The sequence below is a fragment of the Cucurbita moschata genome, unplaced genomic scaffold, assembly GCF_002738365.1.
Source record: "Cucurbita moschata cultivar Rifu unplaced genomic scaffold, Cmos_1.0 Cmo_Scf00078, whole genome shotgun sequence".
In the NCBI taxonomy this organism is placed as follows: domain Eukaryota; kingdom Viridiplantae; phylum Streptophyta; class Magnoliopsida; order Cucurbitales; family Cucurbitaceae; genus Cucurbita; species Cucurbita moschata.
This window is the reverse complement of record NW_019268594.1, coordinates 734,932-756,745: the sequence shown is the minus strand read 5'-3', so window position 1 is coordinate 756,745 and position 21,814 is coordinate 734,932. Positions and strand designations below refer to the sequence as shown.

The 21,814-nt window shown below is 37.2% G+C and overlaps 1 long non-coding RNA gene across 3 annotated transcripts in view; it reads right to left on the bottom strand.

Annotated features, from left to right (window-relative positions):
* Positions 1 to 11,340: 11,340 nt before the first annotated feature.
* The window catches only part of LOC111438589, a 22,514-nt gene continuing 12,040 nt past the window's right edge, over positions 11,341 to 21,814 (bottom strand). Inside the window, exons 2-6 of one of the 3 annotated variants that reach the window (XR_002709697.1) lie at positions 17,686 to 17,692; positions 13,510 to 13,668; positions 13,324 to 13,404; positions 12,908 to 13,108; positions 11,341 to 12,737 (exon numbers count right to left, since the gene is read on the bottom strand). This is a non-coding gene — a long non-coding RNA (uncharacterized LOC111438589). Of the gene's footprint in view, positions 12,738 to 12,907; positions 13,109 to 13,323; positions 13,405 to 13,509; positions 13,811 to 17,685; positions 17,693 to 21,814 lie in introns of those variants that run through there. The other 2 variants (XR_002709698.1, XR_002709696.1) reach the window with 2 other exon arrangements.

Genomic DNA, 21,814 nt, shown 5'->3' with positions numbered 1-21,814 from the left:
ATCGAATGAATTCAAACTAATTTTTCTCTTCTCTCTAAGACGCCTTATTTTTGTTATCTACTTTTCTTCATTTTTATAACAGAATTTTAACACCAAAAAAGGAATGGCAACTAAGGATTTATTCTTGCATTGCAATTCATGGATTTGAAATTTATGTCAATCAAGTTTTTAAAGAAAAACATCTTTTTTATATTCTTAATTCTCATCTCCTTTCCTAAAACTCTTAACGGTTCTACAAATTACTAAATTTGTGGGGGCAAAGTTAAGAGATTTCCATTGATTTACAATAGAGCAATAGCAACCACTTTGGAAAAATATAGAACCTCCTCGTTAGTAGCTCCCTCTATTATTTGTATATGATTGGCTCAGTGCCATACTCAAAAGTCTACAAAAACAAATGTCACTTCCTAGTTTTCGAGGTTTTGAATCAAAGATCACAACATGACTATAAAATTTTGTACTAGCTTGAAAATAATATCAGATCAGAAACAAAAACATTTACAAGTCAAATTGTTTAAAAGTTTATTGCAAAATAAAGACTAAGGAATAGTGTACAAAATTAAAGGACAATAACCTATGACACAGAGGATTAACGCCCAACGATGATCCTCATCTACAACCAGGTAGCTCTTGAATGCTTTCCCACCTTGACCATCAATCAGTAATCCCCTAAAAAATAAAAGTACTTTTTGGTTAGTATAAACATACTAAGTAAATAATCTATTTGTAGACTCTAATCACACGGAGTATGTTACCACGATCTTTCATGTGGACTTTAGGGTCTGGAAGTTATTCAGCTTTTATGACATCATGGATCTACTATACTACATATCTAAGTTCTGAGGTGAACTAACTTTTTAGTTTTTCAACTTAACTAGCTTACATTGCCATGGGAGTGAATCATCGATATCCTAGATTTGGGTGAGGTGACCTCATCACAATCATCTCATAGAACATTATGATATCATCTCTTTGGACATTAAGTTTAACTAACAACCTTTCCCAGGACAAGTCAAACTAAATATGGGAGATTGCCTGTATGCTACAAAGTTTACCTGTGTGGTCCCTTGTCCCCTCTAAGGATGAGTTTACGAAGTTGCACCCCCTAGACCTATCATAGTCAAGCTAGTTGTCTGTAGCAACGTCTAGAGGTCAATAGTTGCCTAAGTGTCATGTGAGACATGATTATGATCCTCATTATAGTGTACCTATCCGTACTCATCATTGTAAAAAGGGAAGTAGCCCGATTATATATACACACAGAATGTATGAGGTCCCTATAGTTTTTAATCTATAAAATATCTTTATGACACAACCCTAAGTTTCGTTCACATATTACTATAAGTGATGTAGGTGCATTAGTCTTCGTACATTCATCATCACTAACATTAACTAGGGTTGTCTTCCTACATTCATGGTCATAAAACATCCATTTCCTTTTTTATATTTATAGATTATTTGAATTTTTATCACAAATTCATCCCCTTTCGATTTATTCTATTTAGAAAATCATTTCAAAAAACTAATTGCATTAAAAAAAATTAAAAAAAAATCTATTTTTAGAAATTTGTGATAAATATTTTTCTATCATACATAAAATTTATTTAATAGATATGTGAATTAAAGAATTTAAAAAGTTCAATATTTATTAAACCCACAATAAAGTTTATATCTAATAAAAAATTTATTTTTAAAAAAGAAAAATCTTATAGAATTCGTCTCTCCATCTCGTTCTCCCGTTCCCTACCTCATCACTCATTCTTCCTCTTGGTCGGCAAAGCTGTGATGCCCTTTGGTAGTAATCATTCGTGTGCATCAAGGTGTTCCTTGGCTCGTTAGTCCTTTCTTCCATGGTGTTGTAATACCTTATCTACATGGAAAAATGTGAGATTTTCCGAAATTATTGTTTTTCTTAAACCCATCCTTGTCGGCATTATTATTACACATTCTGAAACCATACTAAACTCGTTGAGCTCGACGTCATCTTCCCAAAATAACGGTTGTGTTAATCCTCTGCGTGTTTTCTCGTCTTTCGCTTACTAGATCGAAGGTCTCTATTTCGCCGGCGTTTATGTCCGATGAGACAAAACTGTCACGACCCGATTTTCGAGGCTTCGAAAAAAAACCGAATCGTGACTAAAAAGACAAAATTGAAAACAAATAAAAATAAAAGAAAATAAAATTGGAGATGAAAATTTGATAAAATTTAAAACAAGAAAAAGGAGTCAACGACACCAAAATTAAATAAAATAAAAATAAAAAATTTCAAACCGGAAATACAATTATGAAGAAAAATACAAGAGACTCCAAAAACTGACAAGGGACTGACGCTCCGGAACAACACCCCTCTGTGACTGTGCAGCTCTCAAACACCTCCCTGTATCGACGAGTACCTGAAAAAGAAAAGGGGAGAAAGGGGTGAGTATAAAAAAACTTAGTAAGCAGCCTACTTGTAGGCTCTTTTCACATCCTTATCTTGGTAGGTATCCACGGTCTTTCTCGGGTTTCTAAGGAGAGTGATCTAAGCTACAACTCTCTTTTCTGTATCTTAAAGGGCTTTCCCATCTTATGCACTGAAATGATCAGTATCCTGAGGTGAGGCGCGACCTCATAAGAAAATCTGAGGGGATCGTATGGCTGGATCTGAATACATGACTCTCTTTTTGAACATCATCTGTGGAGGTTAGCTGACAACCCTCACACGGGACCATACATCCACTAAACGGGGTGCAACCCCGTGTGTGCCGGTCAGCTACTGAGTCATCCTATGTGGCTCCACGTCCCCCGCTCAGGGACGAGTTTCTTCCGCCCAGGAGTCCTGTTCAGAAGACCTCTTAGCTATCACCACTAGGTCTGGGCACCTGTCACACTTCCCTATCCGGATCTACCAAGCTGAACGATCACCGTACCGGAGCTCTGTCTCGACGGTATGGTATCGGAGGAGAAGGGAAGTGGGGGTTCTGATGACACTCTCTACACTGCTCAACTCTAGCGGGCTACCTACAGTTACCGTGGTGACCTATTATTCTTTCTAGGGTAGAATTTGGTGGCTTAGACTTGGATTCATGTATCTCTAGGATTCTCATGCCTGGTCTCACAAACCTGTCAGGTTTGGAATTCAAGGCTCTAGATCCGCCAGTAATCATTTCACAGGTCTAATTGCACGGTATTCTAGAGGTCCCCCAATCTAGGGTCTCGTCTAGTCTACTTAGTCACAAGCACCCTAATCTAAGCTCATAATTTCTTCCTATTCATCAAGAAAGATAACACAAGCAATCATCATGCATAAGAATTAACACGCAGCAGTTCATGTAATATTAACAAACCTGCTCAATGGGAAGATAACATCCATCTTTACCCGGAGCGCAGATTTCACAAGTTTCCCATCCTCCTCATGCATACATACTTTATCAGAATCTCAATCAAACAGATTTAATAAACCTTTCATATCTAGCTTTCCTTAATCATCTCTTTTTTTCGCAGATTTCATAAAAGTGGGAATATGTCAGGGAACATATTCCACTCACGGATTTTTTTTTTTTTTAACAATTAGTTTAACGACTATTCAGTCATTGAGATGATGATATCTACAAAGGTGGTTGAGAATCCAAAAATGGATCATTGAGATCATAAATCGTGTCTTCATCTTCTTCTTCTACAATAGAAGGAGAAGACTTCGAACCGACTGATGCAGCCTCTTGAAGAAGCTTTTGAAAATCAGCTTTAGAAGTTGTCTGGGCTAATGTAGCGAGTAGCTTCGATTTTGAATTAAGGAATTCGGAGGTCCTCTTCTCGGATAAATCCTGAAGGTGGCCATTCTCAGATAGCCAGACCTTTACCGTTTTGATGTCTGCGTGGGTATAAGTATATTTATCCCACCATTTGATTTTGATAGTTTTGAAGACCTGTTTTATTTGGACTTCGGTTTCCTTAATTTGAAAATTCCAAGTTAAAATCCAAAGAATTTGAAAGTATACGCAAAAACGCATGGTTAATGGAAATGGGGTTTTGAATATATTTCGAACGAAGTAGTGGAACGATTCCTGTATTGGAACTGGAAATATATCTTTGGCTGATCCAAAGATTTTCCACCATTTGATGAACCAAAATGGGTAATGAATTTTATGAGCATTCTGGCAGAATTGAATAAACCATGAGTGCTCGTAATTTTTATACCAAATAACATTAAACCACGCCATCTGATAATCTCTGTATGAGTAAGAATGAGGAACAAAGGGTTTTGAAAATGTCTCTTCCGTGTATGGGTCTTGATTCTAATACGTCGGATTCATGATTTTGAAAATTTTCAATTTTGAATACGCGATTTTCGAAGGATCATCGCGACTCGGAATATGAGTAATTTCAACCGATTTTGTATCAACAAGAATGAATTCATAAAACCTTCTGGTCTTATGAAGATCTTCTGGGATATAAAAGAATCCCGATGGATAGGCTTTTTTGATGACTTCTCCGATTTTCGGGTCGTCGTATTCTGGTTCTACCAGAGCTTCTGGTATAAACATAGATTTTTTAAAATAGGTCCTGATTTCAGGAATTGGAGAAAAACGAACGGGAACAACCGCGTCCGAGTAGGTCGAGGGGACAGAAGGTCCCTTTGAAGTGGAAGAGACAGTAGGTCTCAATGGAGTAATGGCAGATGGCCGTGTTGAAGAGGCAGAAGGCCTCGTCGGAGTGATAACCTCCGCCTGGTTTTGAGAAAGCTTTGCTTTAGATCTGGTCACCAATGTGAAACCAGCATCCATCGCATAGCTGTAGGATGTCATTGGAGTAGGTGTGCTTGAAGAAGCATTGGGCTTCTTCCCTTTTTCGATCACTTTCTTTCCGGTCATTACTGGGAGAAGGAGATTGGTTAGGGAGATTTTTTCTTTGAGAGTAAGAACTCTCGTGAGAGGTAATCTGCCAAAGGGTTTTCGACCCCTTTTATAGGCAAAATTTGGAAGTCAAAGCAAGATAAAATGGCTTGCCATTTACCAAAAATCTGCTTAGATACAAGATTCTTGACATATTTTTCTAAAACAAATTTAGATGCCCTTGAATCTCAAAGGTTTTGTTAATTAAATCACTTTGAAATTTTTGTACACAAAGTACTATTGAAAGTATTTCTTTCTTTACTGTTGAGTAATTTTTTTGAGTAGAATTCCATATTCCCGAACGGAAACGGACAATGAATTCTTTCTTGTCAATGGACTGTTTCAGGATTCCTCTATATCTAATATCGGATGCGTCGGTCTCCACTATTAAACTAGCCCTTGGGTTTATCAGCGATAAACACGGAATTGACTTGATAAGGGATTTGATTTTTTGGACTGTTTTGGTGTGTTCTTCAGTCCAGGGCTTTGGATTCTTTTTGAGCCCTTCAAAAAGTGGTTTGCAAATGGGTCTTATATTTTGAAGGAAATCAGACACATAATTGAGACATCCCAAAAATCTTTGTAGTTGGGTTCTATCTGTAATTTGGTCCGGAAAGTTTGAGGCAAACTCAATGGACCTTTGAATGGGTTTAATTAGACCCAAATGAATTTCAAATCCAAGAAAACTAATTTTTGTTTGAAAAAGTTTAATTTTGGGTTTAGACACAACTAAACGGTTTCTTTTAACTGTCGTAAAATGTTTGAAGATGCTTAAAGTGTTGATCGATGTTTTGAGAAAAAATCAGAACGTCGTCAATATAAACAATTGAAAAGTCTTGAAAAGGATTGAAAATATCATTCATAATCTTTTGAAATTCGGATTGAGCGTTTTTTAGCCCAAATGGCATAACGTTCCATTCGTATTGTCCGAAAGGGACATTGAAAGTCGTTTTATATTTGTCGTTTTCTTAAATTTGGATTTGCCAAAATCCTGATTTCATATCAAATTTTGAAAATATTTTTGCATTTGAAATTCTTTGCATTAAATCTGATTTATTTGGAATTGGGTATCTAATCCATTCCAAAACCTTATTTAAGGGTTTGTGGTTTATTACCAGTCGCAGGACTCCTCGTTCCTTCTCTGCCTGGTTGTTGATGTAAAAAGCCGCACATGACCAAGGGCTCTTTGATGGTCTAATAAGACCCTTCTGCAAAAGATCATTGATTTCTGCTTTGTAGAATGTTAGTAATTCCCTATTCATTTGAATAGGTCGGGCCTTTGTAGGAATATTTTTCTCCTCGAAGTTTTTGACATAAGGAAGATCAACTATGTGTTGCTTCCTATTCCAAGAGGCATTAGGGATAGTTGAACAAATTTCCTTTTCTATATGGTTTGTAAAGTTTTGATTTTCGACTGGACAGTCTTATTTTGAATCTATTCTTCTATTCTTTTGAATGAAATTTCTTACTTTAAAAAGGAAATTTGTTTTTCCTTATAATCTAGTACATTTATAGATCAAATAATTGTATTCTTTTGAAGGTTATTTATTTCACTAATCCGGCAAAAGAAAATTAAATTTTATCTTCTTTCCTAAAGCCTTTGACTCTAATCTTTTTTCAGTTATTTTAAAAGGATATAATTGAGTAATGAAAGAAGTACCTAGGATTAACTCTTGTCCTAAGTCCTTTACTAAAAGGAAGGAATCTACAAAGCAAATTCCATCATTGCAAACATGAACTTTTGATAGTTTGTAATTAATTTTAAGTTTGTTGTTGTTAGCACCTGTAAGGCCCTCAGTAGTTTTTTCAAAATACTTTGTAGGTATTAGGCCTTCTTGAATGCAATTTTGATCAGCTCCAGTATCTATGAGAGCCTTTAGTGTGATTTTGAAATCATAAATTTTTAAGGTAACGAGAGCGTACCATTTTTGATATTGAGAAGTGGTGATGGCTCCAACGAAGGAACTTTGAAAATCTTTTTCGTCTAGGTTCGGTTGCACAATTTCCCTTTGTTCGGGCAGCCTTTCCTTAAGATTGAGAATTTCTTGACGAAGCATATAAGATTCTTACCTAGTTTCAGATCTTAACGCCTGTACTTCTTGTTTGAGATTATTAATCTCTCTTTGTAGATCTTTAGTAGTGAGTTCTCTTGGTTTTTCAAATATTTGGAGAACTGATTGGAGCCTGTAGGGATTTCTTTCTTCCCTTTCAAGTGGTTTAGAGATTTTCATAGCATCTCTAAGTCGTTGAGCAATTTTCTGTTGAATTTCTGGAACTTGAACTTTTTCTACTACTTCGAGTAGAATTTCTTGATCCTTTGTAAGGACATTTATGCATCCTTCGCATGTTCTTTTTCCCTCCTATTCTGATTCGTATTTTGTGCTAGAATATGAATCGGATTCTTCTTGGAGTTCGAGGATTTCTCCCTCGCTTGATTGCTCTGAGTCGGTTAGGGTCAGTCGTAATAGCTGATTTTTCAGCTCTTGATCTATATCCAACTCATTGATCTTTCCTCTGATTGGACACTTGTTAGCATAGTGTCCTTCTTCACGACATTTAAAGCAAGTTTGCTTTTTCTTTCCTCTATGGGTTTTCGTAGGAATATACTTCCTTCTTGAATACGTTGGCTTTTGAGATTGCACGGGTTTATTCCGATACTTTTCTCTGGGCCTGTATGAATTATAAGATTTTGGATGCATCTTATCCTTCTTTCTTCTAGAGGTTGAGGGAGCTTCTATCCCCTTGCATCCATATTGGTCACAAAATCTTCCAAGCTCTTTTCTGTTTGATATTGAAGAATTGAGCTTGTTTTGAATCTTTGACTCATTACAAAGTCTGAGTCCTTCTATGATGAAGGATGCTATCGATCCATATGAAAAAGTCTGCCATGGAATTGTTCCATTATACTTCGTCTTCAGATCGTCTTTGATCCTCCTTGAGAAGTGTTTTGGTAGTCCATTGACAAAATTTTCTTTCCAGAATTCCAACGAACTATCTGTTCTAATAAGAACTTTGCTGAAGTACATATCTTTGTACCACCTAAAATCACCTAAGGTAGGGCATTTTAGGTTCATGAGTATCTCGGCAGATCTCTCCTGGTATTTCAGAGGGTCGCCGATGAAGAATTCTATGAGGGTATAAATGAGGGTGTTGACAGCATCCTCTACCCTTTCATGTTGTATTTCAGTCCTAGTTGATGGACCTTCTTCTTTGATGACTTGAGTAGTTGGCCTAACGACATAGTGGTTTAATATCTGTTGGCGAGTTGTTTTGTCGAGATATTTGTCCCACCAGTCTTTGAGTTGCCCGGTAAATCCGGTTACTAAAACTTGAGCTATCTGATGGTCAGATTTATGGCCCTGTAATTTATACGCGCCTGCGGCCATCATCATCTCATTGACAACATTCATTATCAGATAGTCAGACAATCCATCGATATTCCATTCATAGATTGGCATGCCATCGTAGTGGGCTTGAGTTTGTAGAGTCTTTTCTTCGAATTGAATATCCGGAAAAGACGGTTGAGGATACCAGTTTTTCTGATTACTGGTATTATTTTGATTTTTCCTAGAGATTCTTTCGATTCGATTGTAGAGAGGTTCTTCAACCTTGCCCAAAATCTCATCTTCGAATTCCTGAATTTCGTCGTCATTGTTTACGACATTGATAGATGAATCTTGATGTGTTATTCCAGGATTTAGGATTCTATCCAACTTTACTTCTATTTTGGCCATAACGGCCTCTTCTTTTGAAATTCTTTTTGTAAATATGTCGAGGTTTGCCGGTCTGAGTATTGGGATTGACTCATCGACTTTCGGTACCGAACTGCCCACTTGTTCTTGCAGAGTACCAGAATTCTTCAAAATTTTCCCTTCGATACTCTCAAGCTGAGTGGAGATCGTAGATAAAATCTTGTTTGAATAATTATTTTGATGCTAGATATTCTTGATATCCTTTAGGGTCGAATTACCCTTTTCTAGCCCTTCTGGGATAGTTTTGAAGGGACTAGCTTTGACCTTTTCTCCATAGTAATTGTCGAATTCGACTTCTAACGGAGGATGTTTTGAATATACTTCATCTCTCCTGGTAGTCTTCCAGCTTCTTTGAGTCAAAGTGCATATTTGTAAAATATTTTCTTCAAACCATTCGAAGAATGGTATGTTTTCTTCTACGGTTTCCATGTGAGAATACCACTGAGCTCTTAACTCGCATCACTCAGTTTCTTTGTAGGTTTGAAAGAAAGCTTTTCTCTTTGAAAAGTTGGTAGCTGACATAAAATCTACCTTTAAAAATTCTTTGTCTATCTGGAAATTAGCTGTAATGACATTTAGCTGACTTTCGTAGACGGATTGAGTATCCATATATGTATGGTTTGGAGATCTTGAGTCATCCTCATAGTGGATTGATGTCCTCTTTTGATCATAACTGACCTCCTTTACCTTTAAGGGGACATACATTGATCTTGAAATTCCCGACGTACTTGGTCTAGAACTCAAGAATTCTCTAACTTTTGATTCTGACGAAGGTTCCTCGCTGAATTTTATCTCAACGCTTCCATCGTCATGCTCGATGATTTGTACTGGGTTTTGAGATTCCTTTTTCCTTGGAAGATTAGCATCTTCTATTTTCCAGAGTGTTTTCTGGTTATTTGATCCCAAGAAAGGGTTTTTGGAACAGTCACAGAAGGCTTTCCAATATTTGCTTCTATGAGCATGGTTGATTCTTTTGGTGAGAATCTTAATGCTCTTGGAGAAATATTTGTATTCATGAGTTTGTAATAAACCATGAATATGACGACTGAAGAATGAGTTTCAGCCTTGATGTTCAAATTTTTTTTATTGTAAATCCAGCATGAGGGCTGATAATATGTGCTGGTCGTGGAGCGACAAAGTAAAATTTGGATAACAATTGAAATAAACTGGTCCATTCTCTAGATTGGATTGAACCATCCCCAATAAAGAATTTGAGAAATCTTCATGTCTCTTATCTCGTAAGGAGATAAGGACTGGGATATCTAACCCAAGTTTGAACAATGGTTTTACAGCGACTTGGACAAGACCGACGTGAAGATAATTAAACTCTTCACGGTGTTGGAGTATAAGGGATTTTGAAAAAAGATTCAGAGACTCCCTATTGCTGTGAATTAGGATATTTTTCTCTGAGAATTTGATGCATGATCTTTGAGCAAAATTGAATGTTGAAATTTGGTAGATAGTTTTAGGATCTACCTTTGGAATAGTCCAATTTTGGAGTTGATCTTCGATCTTCGCGATCTGATATTCTTGATTGACAGTGTTTGAGATTGTGAGATTTTTTCCCCTTCTATGCTCATTTGAACTCTCTTCTTCATCGGTAAAACATTTGAAATGGTTTGATTTTCTGAGCTTTCTCAGAAAGTCGTTCATAAAGAGATAGCTAAGATAAGAGATAGAGTAGAATGATTTTTCTCTGAATTCTTCAATTGATATTCAAGAGAGAGCTATCGGGCGATCGATGCTCTCCTTACATTGATGAAGTCCTTTTATAGACTTCGATTTTGAACGTAAATTTGAAAAACGCCAACTAAGAGATAAGATCGAATCTAGCAGGACAGGACGCCTGCAAGATCTGTTTTCCTAAAAGTAAGAAAAGATATAAAGTAAACTAATAATTTACAAACACTGCTAATTCACATGTGAGGCTTCATTGTGTGGCTGACAAGTTGTCAATCTTTGTTTTGTCTCTGATGAAGGTGTCAGGTTGTAGATAAGATTTTCTTCAGAATTTTTCATATGACTAAGCACCTAAGCTTGCCAACGGACTTACTGCACTTCCCGCGTCTTACCACCTGGAACACAAGGGTTATACGCTCATCTATCACATACTCCAAATTCATCTGAATTTTCTTATCATCCTCCTGGTTTCTGCAATGTCGTTCTTAAAGATCGAGTAATTCCTCTTCCCCCACTAAAATTGAGAGGCTCTGATACCATTCCTACGCTTAAGGACTTGAGCCTTTACAATTTACATGAGCTTTGTCATCCTAGCTTAATATAATACATGTTTTTACATAATACAATTAAATGCATAATTTACATTTTTCCATATTCATCAATTTCTTAATGAAAATAGGAACTCCTTTTACATCAATAATTTGATGAAAGAGGAATGCCATATTCATCCAAAATATGATGAAAATAGGAAAAGATACATCAATAATAGAAAAAATCAAAATAATAAAATTCCAAAAGATGGGAAGTTGAAGAAGTAAAGTGGGAATATGTCAGGAAACATATTCCACTCACTCACGGAAATTTTATTTTATTTTATTTTATTATTATTTTTTTTTACAATTAGTTTAACGACTATTCAAAAATAAAAATAAAAGAAGATAAAATTGGAGATGAAAATTTGATAAAATTTAAAACAAGAAAAAGGAGTCAACGACACCAAAATTAAATAAAATAAAAATAAAAAATTTCAAACGGGAAATACAATTATGAAGAAAAATACAAAAGACTCAAAAAACTGACAAGGGACTGACGCTCCGGAACAACACCCCTCTATGACTGTGCAGCTCTCGAACACCTCCCCGTATCGACGGGTACCTAAAAAAGAAAAGGGGAGAAAGGGGTGAGTATAAAAAAACTTAGGAAGTAGCCTACTTGTAGGCTCTTTTCACATCCTTATCTTGGTAGGTATCCACTGTCTTTCTCGGGTTTCAAAGGAGAGTGATCTAAGCTACAACTCTCTTTTCTGAATCTTAAAAGGCGTTCCCATCTTATGCAGTGAAATGATCAGTGTCCTGAGGCGAGGCGCGACCTCATAAGAAAATCTGAGGGGATCGTATGGCTGGATCTGAATACGTGACTCTCTTTGAACATCATCCGTGGAGGTTAGCTGACGACCCTCACACGGGACCATACATCCACTAAACGGGGTGCGACCCCGTGTGTGCCGGTCAGCTACTGAGTTATCCTATGTGGCTCCACGTCCCCCGCTCAGGGACGAGTTTCTACAGCCCAAGAGTTCTGTTCAGAAGACCTTTTAGCTATCACCACTAGGTCCGGGCACCTGTCACACTTCCCTATCCGGATCTGCCAAGCTTAACGATCACCGTACTAGAGCTCTGTCTCGACGGTGTGGTATCGGAGGAGAAGGGAAGTGGAGGTTCTGATGACACTCTCTACACTGCTCAACTCTAGCGGGCTACCTAGAGTTACCGTGGTGACCTATTATTCTTTCTAGGGTGGATTGGTAGCTTAGACTTGGATTCATGTATCTCTAGGATTCTCATGCCTGGTCTCACAAATCTGTTGGGTTTGGAATTCTAGGCTCTGGATCCGCCAGTAATCATTTCACGGGTCTAATTGCACGGTATTCTAGAGGTCCCCCAATCTAGGGTCTCGTCTAGTCTACTTCGTCACAAGCACCCTAATCTAAGCTCATAATTTCTTCCTATTCATCAAGAAAGATAACACAAGCAATCATCATGCATAAGAATTAACACACAGCAGTTCATGCAATATTGACAAACATGCTCAACGGGAAGATAACGTACATCTTTACCCGGAGCGTAGATTTCACAAGTTTCCCATCCTCCTCATGCATACATACTTTATCAGAATCTCAATCAAACAGATTTAATAAACATTTCATATCTAGCTTTCCTTAATCATTTCTTTATTTCGTAGTTTTCATACTAATATACTAGGTCCAGCTAGCTAAGTTAATGGGTGGAAGCATGCATGCTTGTTCCTAGCGGTTCCCAAAAGTACTGCTCGTGGAAATCCAAATGGCTACTTACATGGTTGACGCGTGCCTTTCCGAGCTCGAATTTATTTGCCGGAAAAGATTTCAAAACTTATGGAATTTCCTTGATAGGTCCTAATTCACATAAAAATAGGGTCAGAGATGAAATCTGAGCGAAAAACAAGCAAACGGAGGTCAAACAGGTGAGAGAATGGGGTCCCAAGCGCCGTGCACACGCAACCTCCACGCACAGGGCACACGCGCGGGCAGTGCAGCGTTTCGAACCCCAACGGCCGCGGACTTACCTTCAAATTTTCTGAGCGCGACACGTGGCGTGCAGTGTTTGGCGGGAAGCGTCGGGTTGGATCGCGGGTTTTTGAACCGGCTCGACGGGCGTACGGGTCGACTCGACTCAGACCACGAGTGGAACGTTGCCACGTGACACACGCTGGCTCCGCTGCGCTCTTCCGTTTGCCGGTCGACGCATGGCGGTCTCTTTCTCTCTCCTGCGTGTGTTTCAAATTTCCAGATGTTAGCGTTTTCGCGTTTTTGATCTATTTTCTTCGGATTTTCTTATTTTTCAATCCGTAATGCATATCAACAAAGTTTCTTCACGAAAATTGTAGATCTCATATTCTACTTCTACAATATATTTTTCTTTTATTTTTTTTCTTCAACACAGGATGAGTTAAAGGCCGTCCAAAGATACGGAAAAACTCACTTTTCTGTTTTCGATCCGTTTACCCGAAGTCCGACTAAACTCCGATTTTCGTCCGATTCTCTTCCAGGAACTTCAAGAAATCTGTGTGAATCTTATTTTAGTTACATACCTCAAAAACTCCAGATCTAACGCTCAAGAAACTTCTCAGATCTAGATAAAATCGAAACAAGAAGTTCGGAACCTTACTTGTCCATTCTCGGATTTTCTTGCCAGAATGAGTGAATCCACCACCCAAACTCCTTTCCCAGCACCGAGAGAAGCATTGCTTCGAAGTTTCTTGCCTTGGATTCGATCTCCAATGGTGATTTGTCATCTCTGTTCTTCCTCTCTCCCAAACCCTAACTTCTGTTGTTTTTCGACAATAGGAGGGAAATCCTTTTATGGTATGAGAGGAAATCTTTGACGGGAAGAGAGAGGAAAGTCGTTTGATGAATGGTATGAGAGGAAATCTTTGACGGGAAGAGAGAGGAAAGTCGTTTGATGAAAATAAAATGGGTAAAAATAACATAGAGAGAATTGCAATTTGATTTTTTTTTCTAGAGAGATTCACCTATTTAAACAATTAACTATCCTTTGTTAGTGACCAATTAAATATGTGACATTTCTTTTGAAATGGGCAGCCTACAGCTTGCATTCTTTCTTAGTGGGCTTTTTACCAGTGCCTTTGTTATGTAAAGTTGGAGCTCTTCCTCGGGTTGGATGCTCACCGGAGCAGTTATTTTTGCACTTTCTTCTACTTGAACTTGAGACCTGTGCTTTATTAGGTCAATGCTCTAACCACTTAAGCTATTCAACTTGATTGTTGATAAGGTTGGCTCGTTCGTAATGATATACCACCGATGGCTTCAACTGGGCTCTAATACCAGTTATTGTTTTTCGACAATTGGAAATCTTTTCTAACGTGAGAGGAAATCTTTGACGGGAAGAAAGAGGAAAGTTGGAAGAAAATAAAACGGGTAAAAATATCAGAGAGAGAGAGAGAGAGAGAGAAAATTGCAATTTGATTGGCTAGAAAGAGAGAGAGAGAGAGAGAGAGAAAATTGCAATTTGATTGGCTAGAAAGAGGTGATTTTTTCTTGTCTCACCTATTTAAACAATTAACTATCCTAAAAAGATGCTGGAGAGTGGCTAACTAACTGTGCCATTTCTTTTGAAATGGATGCCTACAAAATTGGTAATCCATTGTACGAGTTTGTCAAATGGTCAAAGGAAAATATTTTATCAAATTAATTAAAACGTGTAAAGAAATAATAGGTTTTTATCTAACAACTTCTTCTCCTTTCTCCTTTCTCTCTCTCTTTTTCTCTTCTTTCTCTTTTTAGAGCCCAAACAACTAGACCATTTGGGTAGGCAAAAAGTCTCTTTTGACCCTATGATGTTTTTTTTTTATTTATTTATATAAAAATTCGGGTATTATAAAAACCGTCCGTCTTCCATCCTTTATATCTTCATTTCGTGTTTTCTTTCCTTGAAGGTGAGGTCTGAGGGTTTGCTGAAGTGTAGAACTTTAGGTATGATTGTAGGTTCGTTGGAGGTGCGGGTTCTTCGACGCTTGCCAGGAAACCCGCGTTGTTCGGTGACTACGTAACTTTTTTTATTTTTGAATTCTTATATAAATAGATTGTGAACCCCAAAGTAAAAGTATATGACTTTATTAATAAAAAATTGGTCGTGTTAAAGGGGCTAAACTAGGACTAAACCCTAGGTGTAAAATGACCAAAACACCTCCATAATAAAGTACATATGGTTTATGACCTAAATGACCTCTAAATGAGATAAAACTTTTCAAGAGGCTCAATTTTATGATTTCTAAGGATTATGCAAAGTTTCAAAGTAATTAAAATACGTTTAGGTTCTAAACAAAGATTAAGGTGGATAATGACCAAAGAGCCGCTTCTGCCAAGACCTTGTGATATCTTTAAGACCTAAATGGATTCTAAATGTTAAGAAACTTTATATTAGAACATGTTTTGGTATAAACCAAGACTTAGAGGAAAATGATGAAACTACAGTTGGGAATTATCGCTTCATTTGCGTACCGGAAACATTGGAAGCGGCTTTGATTTTATTTAGAATCAAACAAAACAAAAAGGTTAAAGCAAACTTACTTGGAAGAAATATGTAGAAAGTTATGGATATCCTTAATCTACTCGCTCCAGTTCTTCAAACGTATCAATCTCCTCTATAAAGTCTTCGATTGTAACAACCTTAAATTTTTCTACTTAACCTAAGGTTGCTTCCATACATATAACTTGAACATTTAATGCAAAATTTAACTCTATTGAAGCCTTATCATAACTTAAACATAAGTAGAACTCTCGAATCTAAGGAAAAATTGAGAATAACAACTTAGAAACTTTTACCTCTTAGACTTCATCATTTCATGATGGATTTTTAGCATGCAAAAGGCCAAAAATTCTAACTTCAAACCGTTGTTTCGATGTGATTTTTGTTTCTCTCTTCCAAGCCCTAATTTTTCTTCTCTTTTCTTTCCTTTTTCATCTTCCTTTTTTTCCCCTCTTCACTAATCCTCTGATTAATATTTAACCAAACTGCTAATTAGGCAAGGATGGACGAAATAACCATTTATCCCTCTGGTTGACTATGGCAAATTTTCCTAATTTTTCACCATTTATCCCTTTGTATTTTTCTTGAGTTTCTCATATTTATCTAAGTTTTTTATTCTTCTATCTCATCTGGAAGTTCAGTTTGTAAGACTCTCAATAAAATCTCTGAAGTTAAAAGAGAACAAATTGAAAAATTAATCATCGTCGGAACTCTGTGTTACAGCTCTAGACATAGACATGCAAGTTGTGTTGCGAGAAACATGTGAAGCCTTGGATGTAGGTATTTAGACTATGTCGCTGGAAATAATTGAAGCCCTAAGCACATGTATAATGACTCAAGTTGTGACGGGGGATGCTTGAAACCTTTGACATAGGCCATATCATAGGAGACACATGGAACTTTAAACATAGGTCAAGATCAAATTGTTCACATGATGCCACAAGTCTCCCTAGGAAGTGTCTAAGGGATAAGAAACAAAACCAAGAATGAAGAACCATGATTAATAACTCAGAACCCATGACAAAACTAAGAACTTCAGAACTTAAAATCTGGACAAAAGTTCTAGGATAAAACCATATTATGTACTTAAAAATCATTAACAGAACCTATGGATTGGTTCTTCGAATGAGAACCAAGATATGTGCAATGCCTTAGCATCCACTATGAAACTGAAAGAAAATAATAGAAGGGGAAAGGAGCAGACACACAAATTAATTTTCTCTTCTTGTGGTCTTTTGCTAACTTGATATCGTTTTTCTTATATAATAAAAAAATAATTCATTTCTAGCTATAAATTAGCTACCACTCCTTCCACTAATTTCACTCCTTAAAAATTAGTTTCACTCTTCCCCCTTTCTTTCACGATATCCCCAACTTTTTTTTAGGGAGAAATAAACAACAAAATAAAATAAATACTCAACTATTTTTAACTAAAAACTTATGAAGCAAAATAAATAAATAATAAAAAACAAGTTTATAACCCACCATCACTCTTCTAAACTTGTTTAACTATGCTGAATCCAATTTCTTCAACCCAATCTTCTCTTAACTCCAGTAACTGTTGTCTTGCTAACGGCTTTGTCAGAATATTCGCCAATTGTTCATTTGTGTTCACATATTCCAGTTCAATAGCTTCAGTTTGCACACATTGGCAAATAAAATGAAACCTGGTATTAATGTACTTACTTTGATCATGGTAAACAAGATTTTTGCCAACGTTATAGCTGACTTGTTGTCAACATTAAGCTTGGGTTTTACTTGCAGTTGACTGATGGTACTGAAAATCCTGCCCAACCATACTCCTGGACACATTCCAACAATTGCGGCTATATACTCAGCCTTGCATGACGAGAAAGCCACCACCTTCAGCTTCTACGATACTCAGGTTATTGGATTTATTACCAAATAGTACAACACTCTATTGAAATTAAAAGCTGCTCTGATACCAATTTGTTGAAACAAAATTCGCTCTGATACCAACTTGTAGAAAATAAATGCTCGCTCTGAAACTAACTCGTTTAGATAACTCTTATGAAGCTGTGAAGGAGGTGTCAAGAGGGGAGAGACAAGGAGACAAAAAATTCTCAAAACCCTTTTCTATTGCTCTGTACTCCTTTTTTAACTCTATTACTCTTACTCTACTTGCTCTGCTATGATAATGAGAAAAAAAAAAAGTATTTATAAGTTTTCTAAAGCTAAAAATGGCCATAAGAATCCCACATTTTCTAACACCACTTCCTAAAATAAATGTTTTAGCCTGTTGACTAAATTTTAAAACCAAAAAATAGAAACTACCTTCTCCCTTCTTTTTTTTCGTTCATTTAAGTTTATTCCCAACAAAACTCCCCCATAAATTTAAATGTTCCATTCAATGATTCCACCTACGCTGTTTTCGTTTTCTCGAGTTTAGTCGTGGTTTCTTCAATTTTCTCTCCTTGTCCTCGAGCGGCAAACTAAGGTTGTCCTTCTCTGATGAGACTTCATTTGGATCTTCTCGAGAATAGCCCATATGAGACACCAACTCTTCATTTCTCCCGTTCTCAGCCACGCTTGACTCAGACATCATGGCTTCGTTTAGTTTACTTAATTCCCTTTGCAAGTCCACAACGACATTTACAGCTAGCATTTTTGCTTCCTCCATTTCGGCTTTATCACGAGTGAATATCTCAATCGTGTGTCGTAAATTCACTGCCTCCTGTTGGATTTGATTCAGGTTCACGTCGAGTGAGTCTCTCTGTTGAGTCAACATCTCTATATCTTTCTCCTCCCACACTAGCTTGTCCACTAGAGCCTCAATCTCCATTAACAAGCCATTCCATTTCTCCCCACCTTCTTCAACTTTCTTCATAAGATCAAAGATTACCTTCCCATTCTTTTCCTTCTCCTATTTGAGATAGAAGAAACTCTCACTTAGCTCAGCCACTTACTTCTCTAACCTTTCAACTTTTATTTCTAATTCTTTTTTTCTTCTTCCATTTTCATCCTCTTTCTTCTTTCTTCCTCAAATTGTCTTTCCGGCCATTGGAGCTCTCTCTCTTTGAGCTTGGGCTCTCTATTATTTGGTTGTTCATCTTTATTCGATTTTCTTGTCTTCGCTATCAGAATTTTGCCACATCTGTTGTGCATCACCTCATTTTCAACAGTTTCTATCGCCTAATGACTGTCGCTATCGTCTTTTGTGCCGCCGTCTCCTTTTGTGTTCGGCTCTTCATTTTGGGCCATCAAGAGAATGCCTCCATTTTGATATGAACCAAGAGACATCAATCATACAATATACTTCAATGAAGATGTGAAAAAAAAGTTGTCAAAATTATCAAAAGATGTTTTAATTCATGCCACATTGAAGGAGAATGAAGTTTGATTGTTATAAATTTTGAGTGGGTTACAATTTAGAGTAATTTAGAGTTATTGTATTTTAAGACTTTTTATTTCATTTAGGTTACAATTACCTAATGGCTAATTATGGTCATTAAGTATGAACGTTACAACTCTTGGAATGCCTTCAATAGTTTCATTTTTGAGGCTATATAAAGGCATGTATGTTGGATTTGTAAGGAGACTTGGAAAATATAGTAAAAGAAGCATTTGTGCTCTTCTTTAGCCAATGGCTAAGTTTCTTTGCAATTCTATGTAGTTTATGTTGCATGTAGAATCATTCAAGCTCGACATGATCAATCTTGCTTGTGGAGTGATTCGAATCTCAATCAAGTGTTCTTGCATTGAGATATTTGATCAACAAGAATCATTCAAGCTAGACATGATCGATCTTGCTTGTGGAGTGATTCGAATCTCAAACAATGTTCTTGTCTTGAGATATTCGATCAACAAGGTAATTCGAATCTTACTCCCCTTGTAGTGATTTCCACATATCACATTTGTTGCGTCATCCAAGGCTAGGTTGATGCTTTCTTCCACCTTTTCTTTTGCTCGACAATCTCTCGCATAATGACCCATGCTGCCACAATTGTAACATCTGTCGGAGTTACAATTATTTGCATAGTGGCCATATTTCTGACATTTGTAACACTGGATGTTGGAATTGGATCCTTGACCACATCCTTGATTGCGCCCTCTTCCACGCCAATTTGCTTGGCTCGATAGTCTCTTCTCATTATAGATTTCTTCGTAACTATTGCTTTGACCACCTCGACCATTCCCATGGCTTCCACGATCTCTACCTTGAAAATTTTTGTGAATAGAGTACTTTTCCATCCCTTATTGATACCTTCGTCTGAAGCGATTGATCGAGTGGCTCCTTCTTCTTTTTCTTACGTTGCTCATGTGCCTCGAGAGAATCGGCGAGCTCATCGACCGTGAACTTTGCTAGGCCCTTCGACTCTTCTATTGTACAAACAACATTCTCGAAGTTGTCGGTTAACGACCTCAAGATTTTCTCCACAACCCGCGTCTCGGGTAACATTTCTCCGTTTCGATTTAGCTGATTTGCCACGGTTTGTACACGTGTAATGTAGTCAGATACATTTTCTGACTTCTTCATTTTCATGCTCTCCAACTCGCCACGCAGAGTCTAGAGACGCACCTGTTTGACTCGGTCGGTTCCTTTGAACACCTTTTCTAGAGTGTCCCACGCTTCTTTTGAAGTAGTTGCCCTTGCAAGCTTCTCAAAGCCCGACTCATCAACAGCTCAGAACAGCATGTATAATGCTGCCTTATCTTTTGATCGGGCTTCCTTTAACGCCTTATTTTGCGCTGCCGTATAACCCGTGGTATCATTCAATTCTTCGAAACCTTCTTCGACCACCTCCCATGCGTCTTGAGAACCGAGAAGAGCTTTCATTTGGATGCTCCAATTCTCGTAGTTCGTCTTCGTCAATCGTGGTAGTGACATTTGTCCCATCATGTTCGCCATCGGCTCTGATACCAATTTGTTGAAATTAAAAGTTGCTCTAATACCAATTTGTTGAAACAAAATTCACTCTGATACCAACTTGTAGAAAATAAACGCTCGCTCTGAAACTAACTCATTTAGATAACTCTCACGAAGCTGTGAAGAAGGTGTCGAGAGGGTAGAGACAAGGAGACAAAGAATTCTCAAAACCCTTTTCTATTGTTATGTACTTTTTTAACTCTATAACTCTTGCTCTACTTGCTCTGCTATTACCATGAGAAACAAAACGTATTTATAATTTTTCTAAAGCTAAAAATGGCCATCAAAATCCCACTTTTTCTAACCCATAAAACCACTGCTTCCTAAAATAAATGTTTTGGCTCTGAATTTTAAAACCCAAAAAATAGAAACTTCCCTCTTTTTTTTATTATTTATTTATTATTATTACCATTATTATTATTATTTTTATCCAAGTTTATCCTCAACACACTCCAATTGTTTTCTTTCTATCATCAATATCCTCAGCCATATCACTGTCGTTAAATCCTACGAGCTCCACATTTGACATCTTCTTATAAACACAACCAAAATTTAGAGTACCTTTCACATACCTCAATATTTGTTTTACTGTGGTGAGATGTGAAGTTGTTGGTGCCTCCATGTATCTATTCATCACACTAACTGAGTAGGCTATGTCGAGCCGGATATTAACCATATAGCGTAAACTTCCAATAACACTTCTATAAAGTGTTTTGTCAACCGCAGGTTGTCCATTCCCATGTTTGCTCATCTTCATTCTGTGTTCCATTGGAATCGAACAAGGATTGCACTACCCCATTTCTAGCTTCTCTAGGATTTTTCTTGCATATCCGGCCAGACATAAAGTGATTGATTCAATTCTTTGTCGTACCTCAATACTCAAGTAATGGCTCAAAAGTCCAAGATCGCTCATCTCAAATTTCTGGTGCATCTCTTCCTTGAATTGAGCTATAACTTGTTTGTTTGAGCCGGCTATGATTAAGTCATCCACATATGTGCCGATTATCATTGCTTCAACTCCATTAATTTTCTTGTAGAGAGCATATTCATGTGGACATTTAACAAAACCAAGTGAATGCAAGCATTGATCAAGTTTAAAATTTTAGGCCCTCGGAGCGTATTTTAATCCATACAAGGCTTTACGTAGTTTTAATACCATGTTTGGATTTTCCTTGTCAATGAACCCTTCTGGTTGAATAACACACACCTCCTCTTCTAACTCGCCATTCAGAAATAGTTGTCTTCACATCTATGTGATGTACTTCCCAGTTCTTAATGATTGCATAAGCAAGAATTAATCTCACTATTTCTAACCTAGCCATTGGTGCGAATACTTAACTGTAATCTACACCAAATTATTGTGCATATCCCTTTGCCACGAGTCTCGCCTTATGTTTCATGATTTCTCCATCTCGATTTTTCTTTAATTTGAAAATCCGTTTGATGCCGATTGCTATATGATTCTTCGGCAAATCTGTGAGTTCCCACGTTCTGTTCTTTTCAATGGAGAGAATTCAGACTTCATGGCATTCCTCC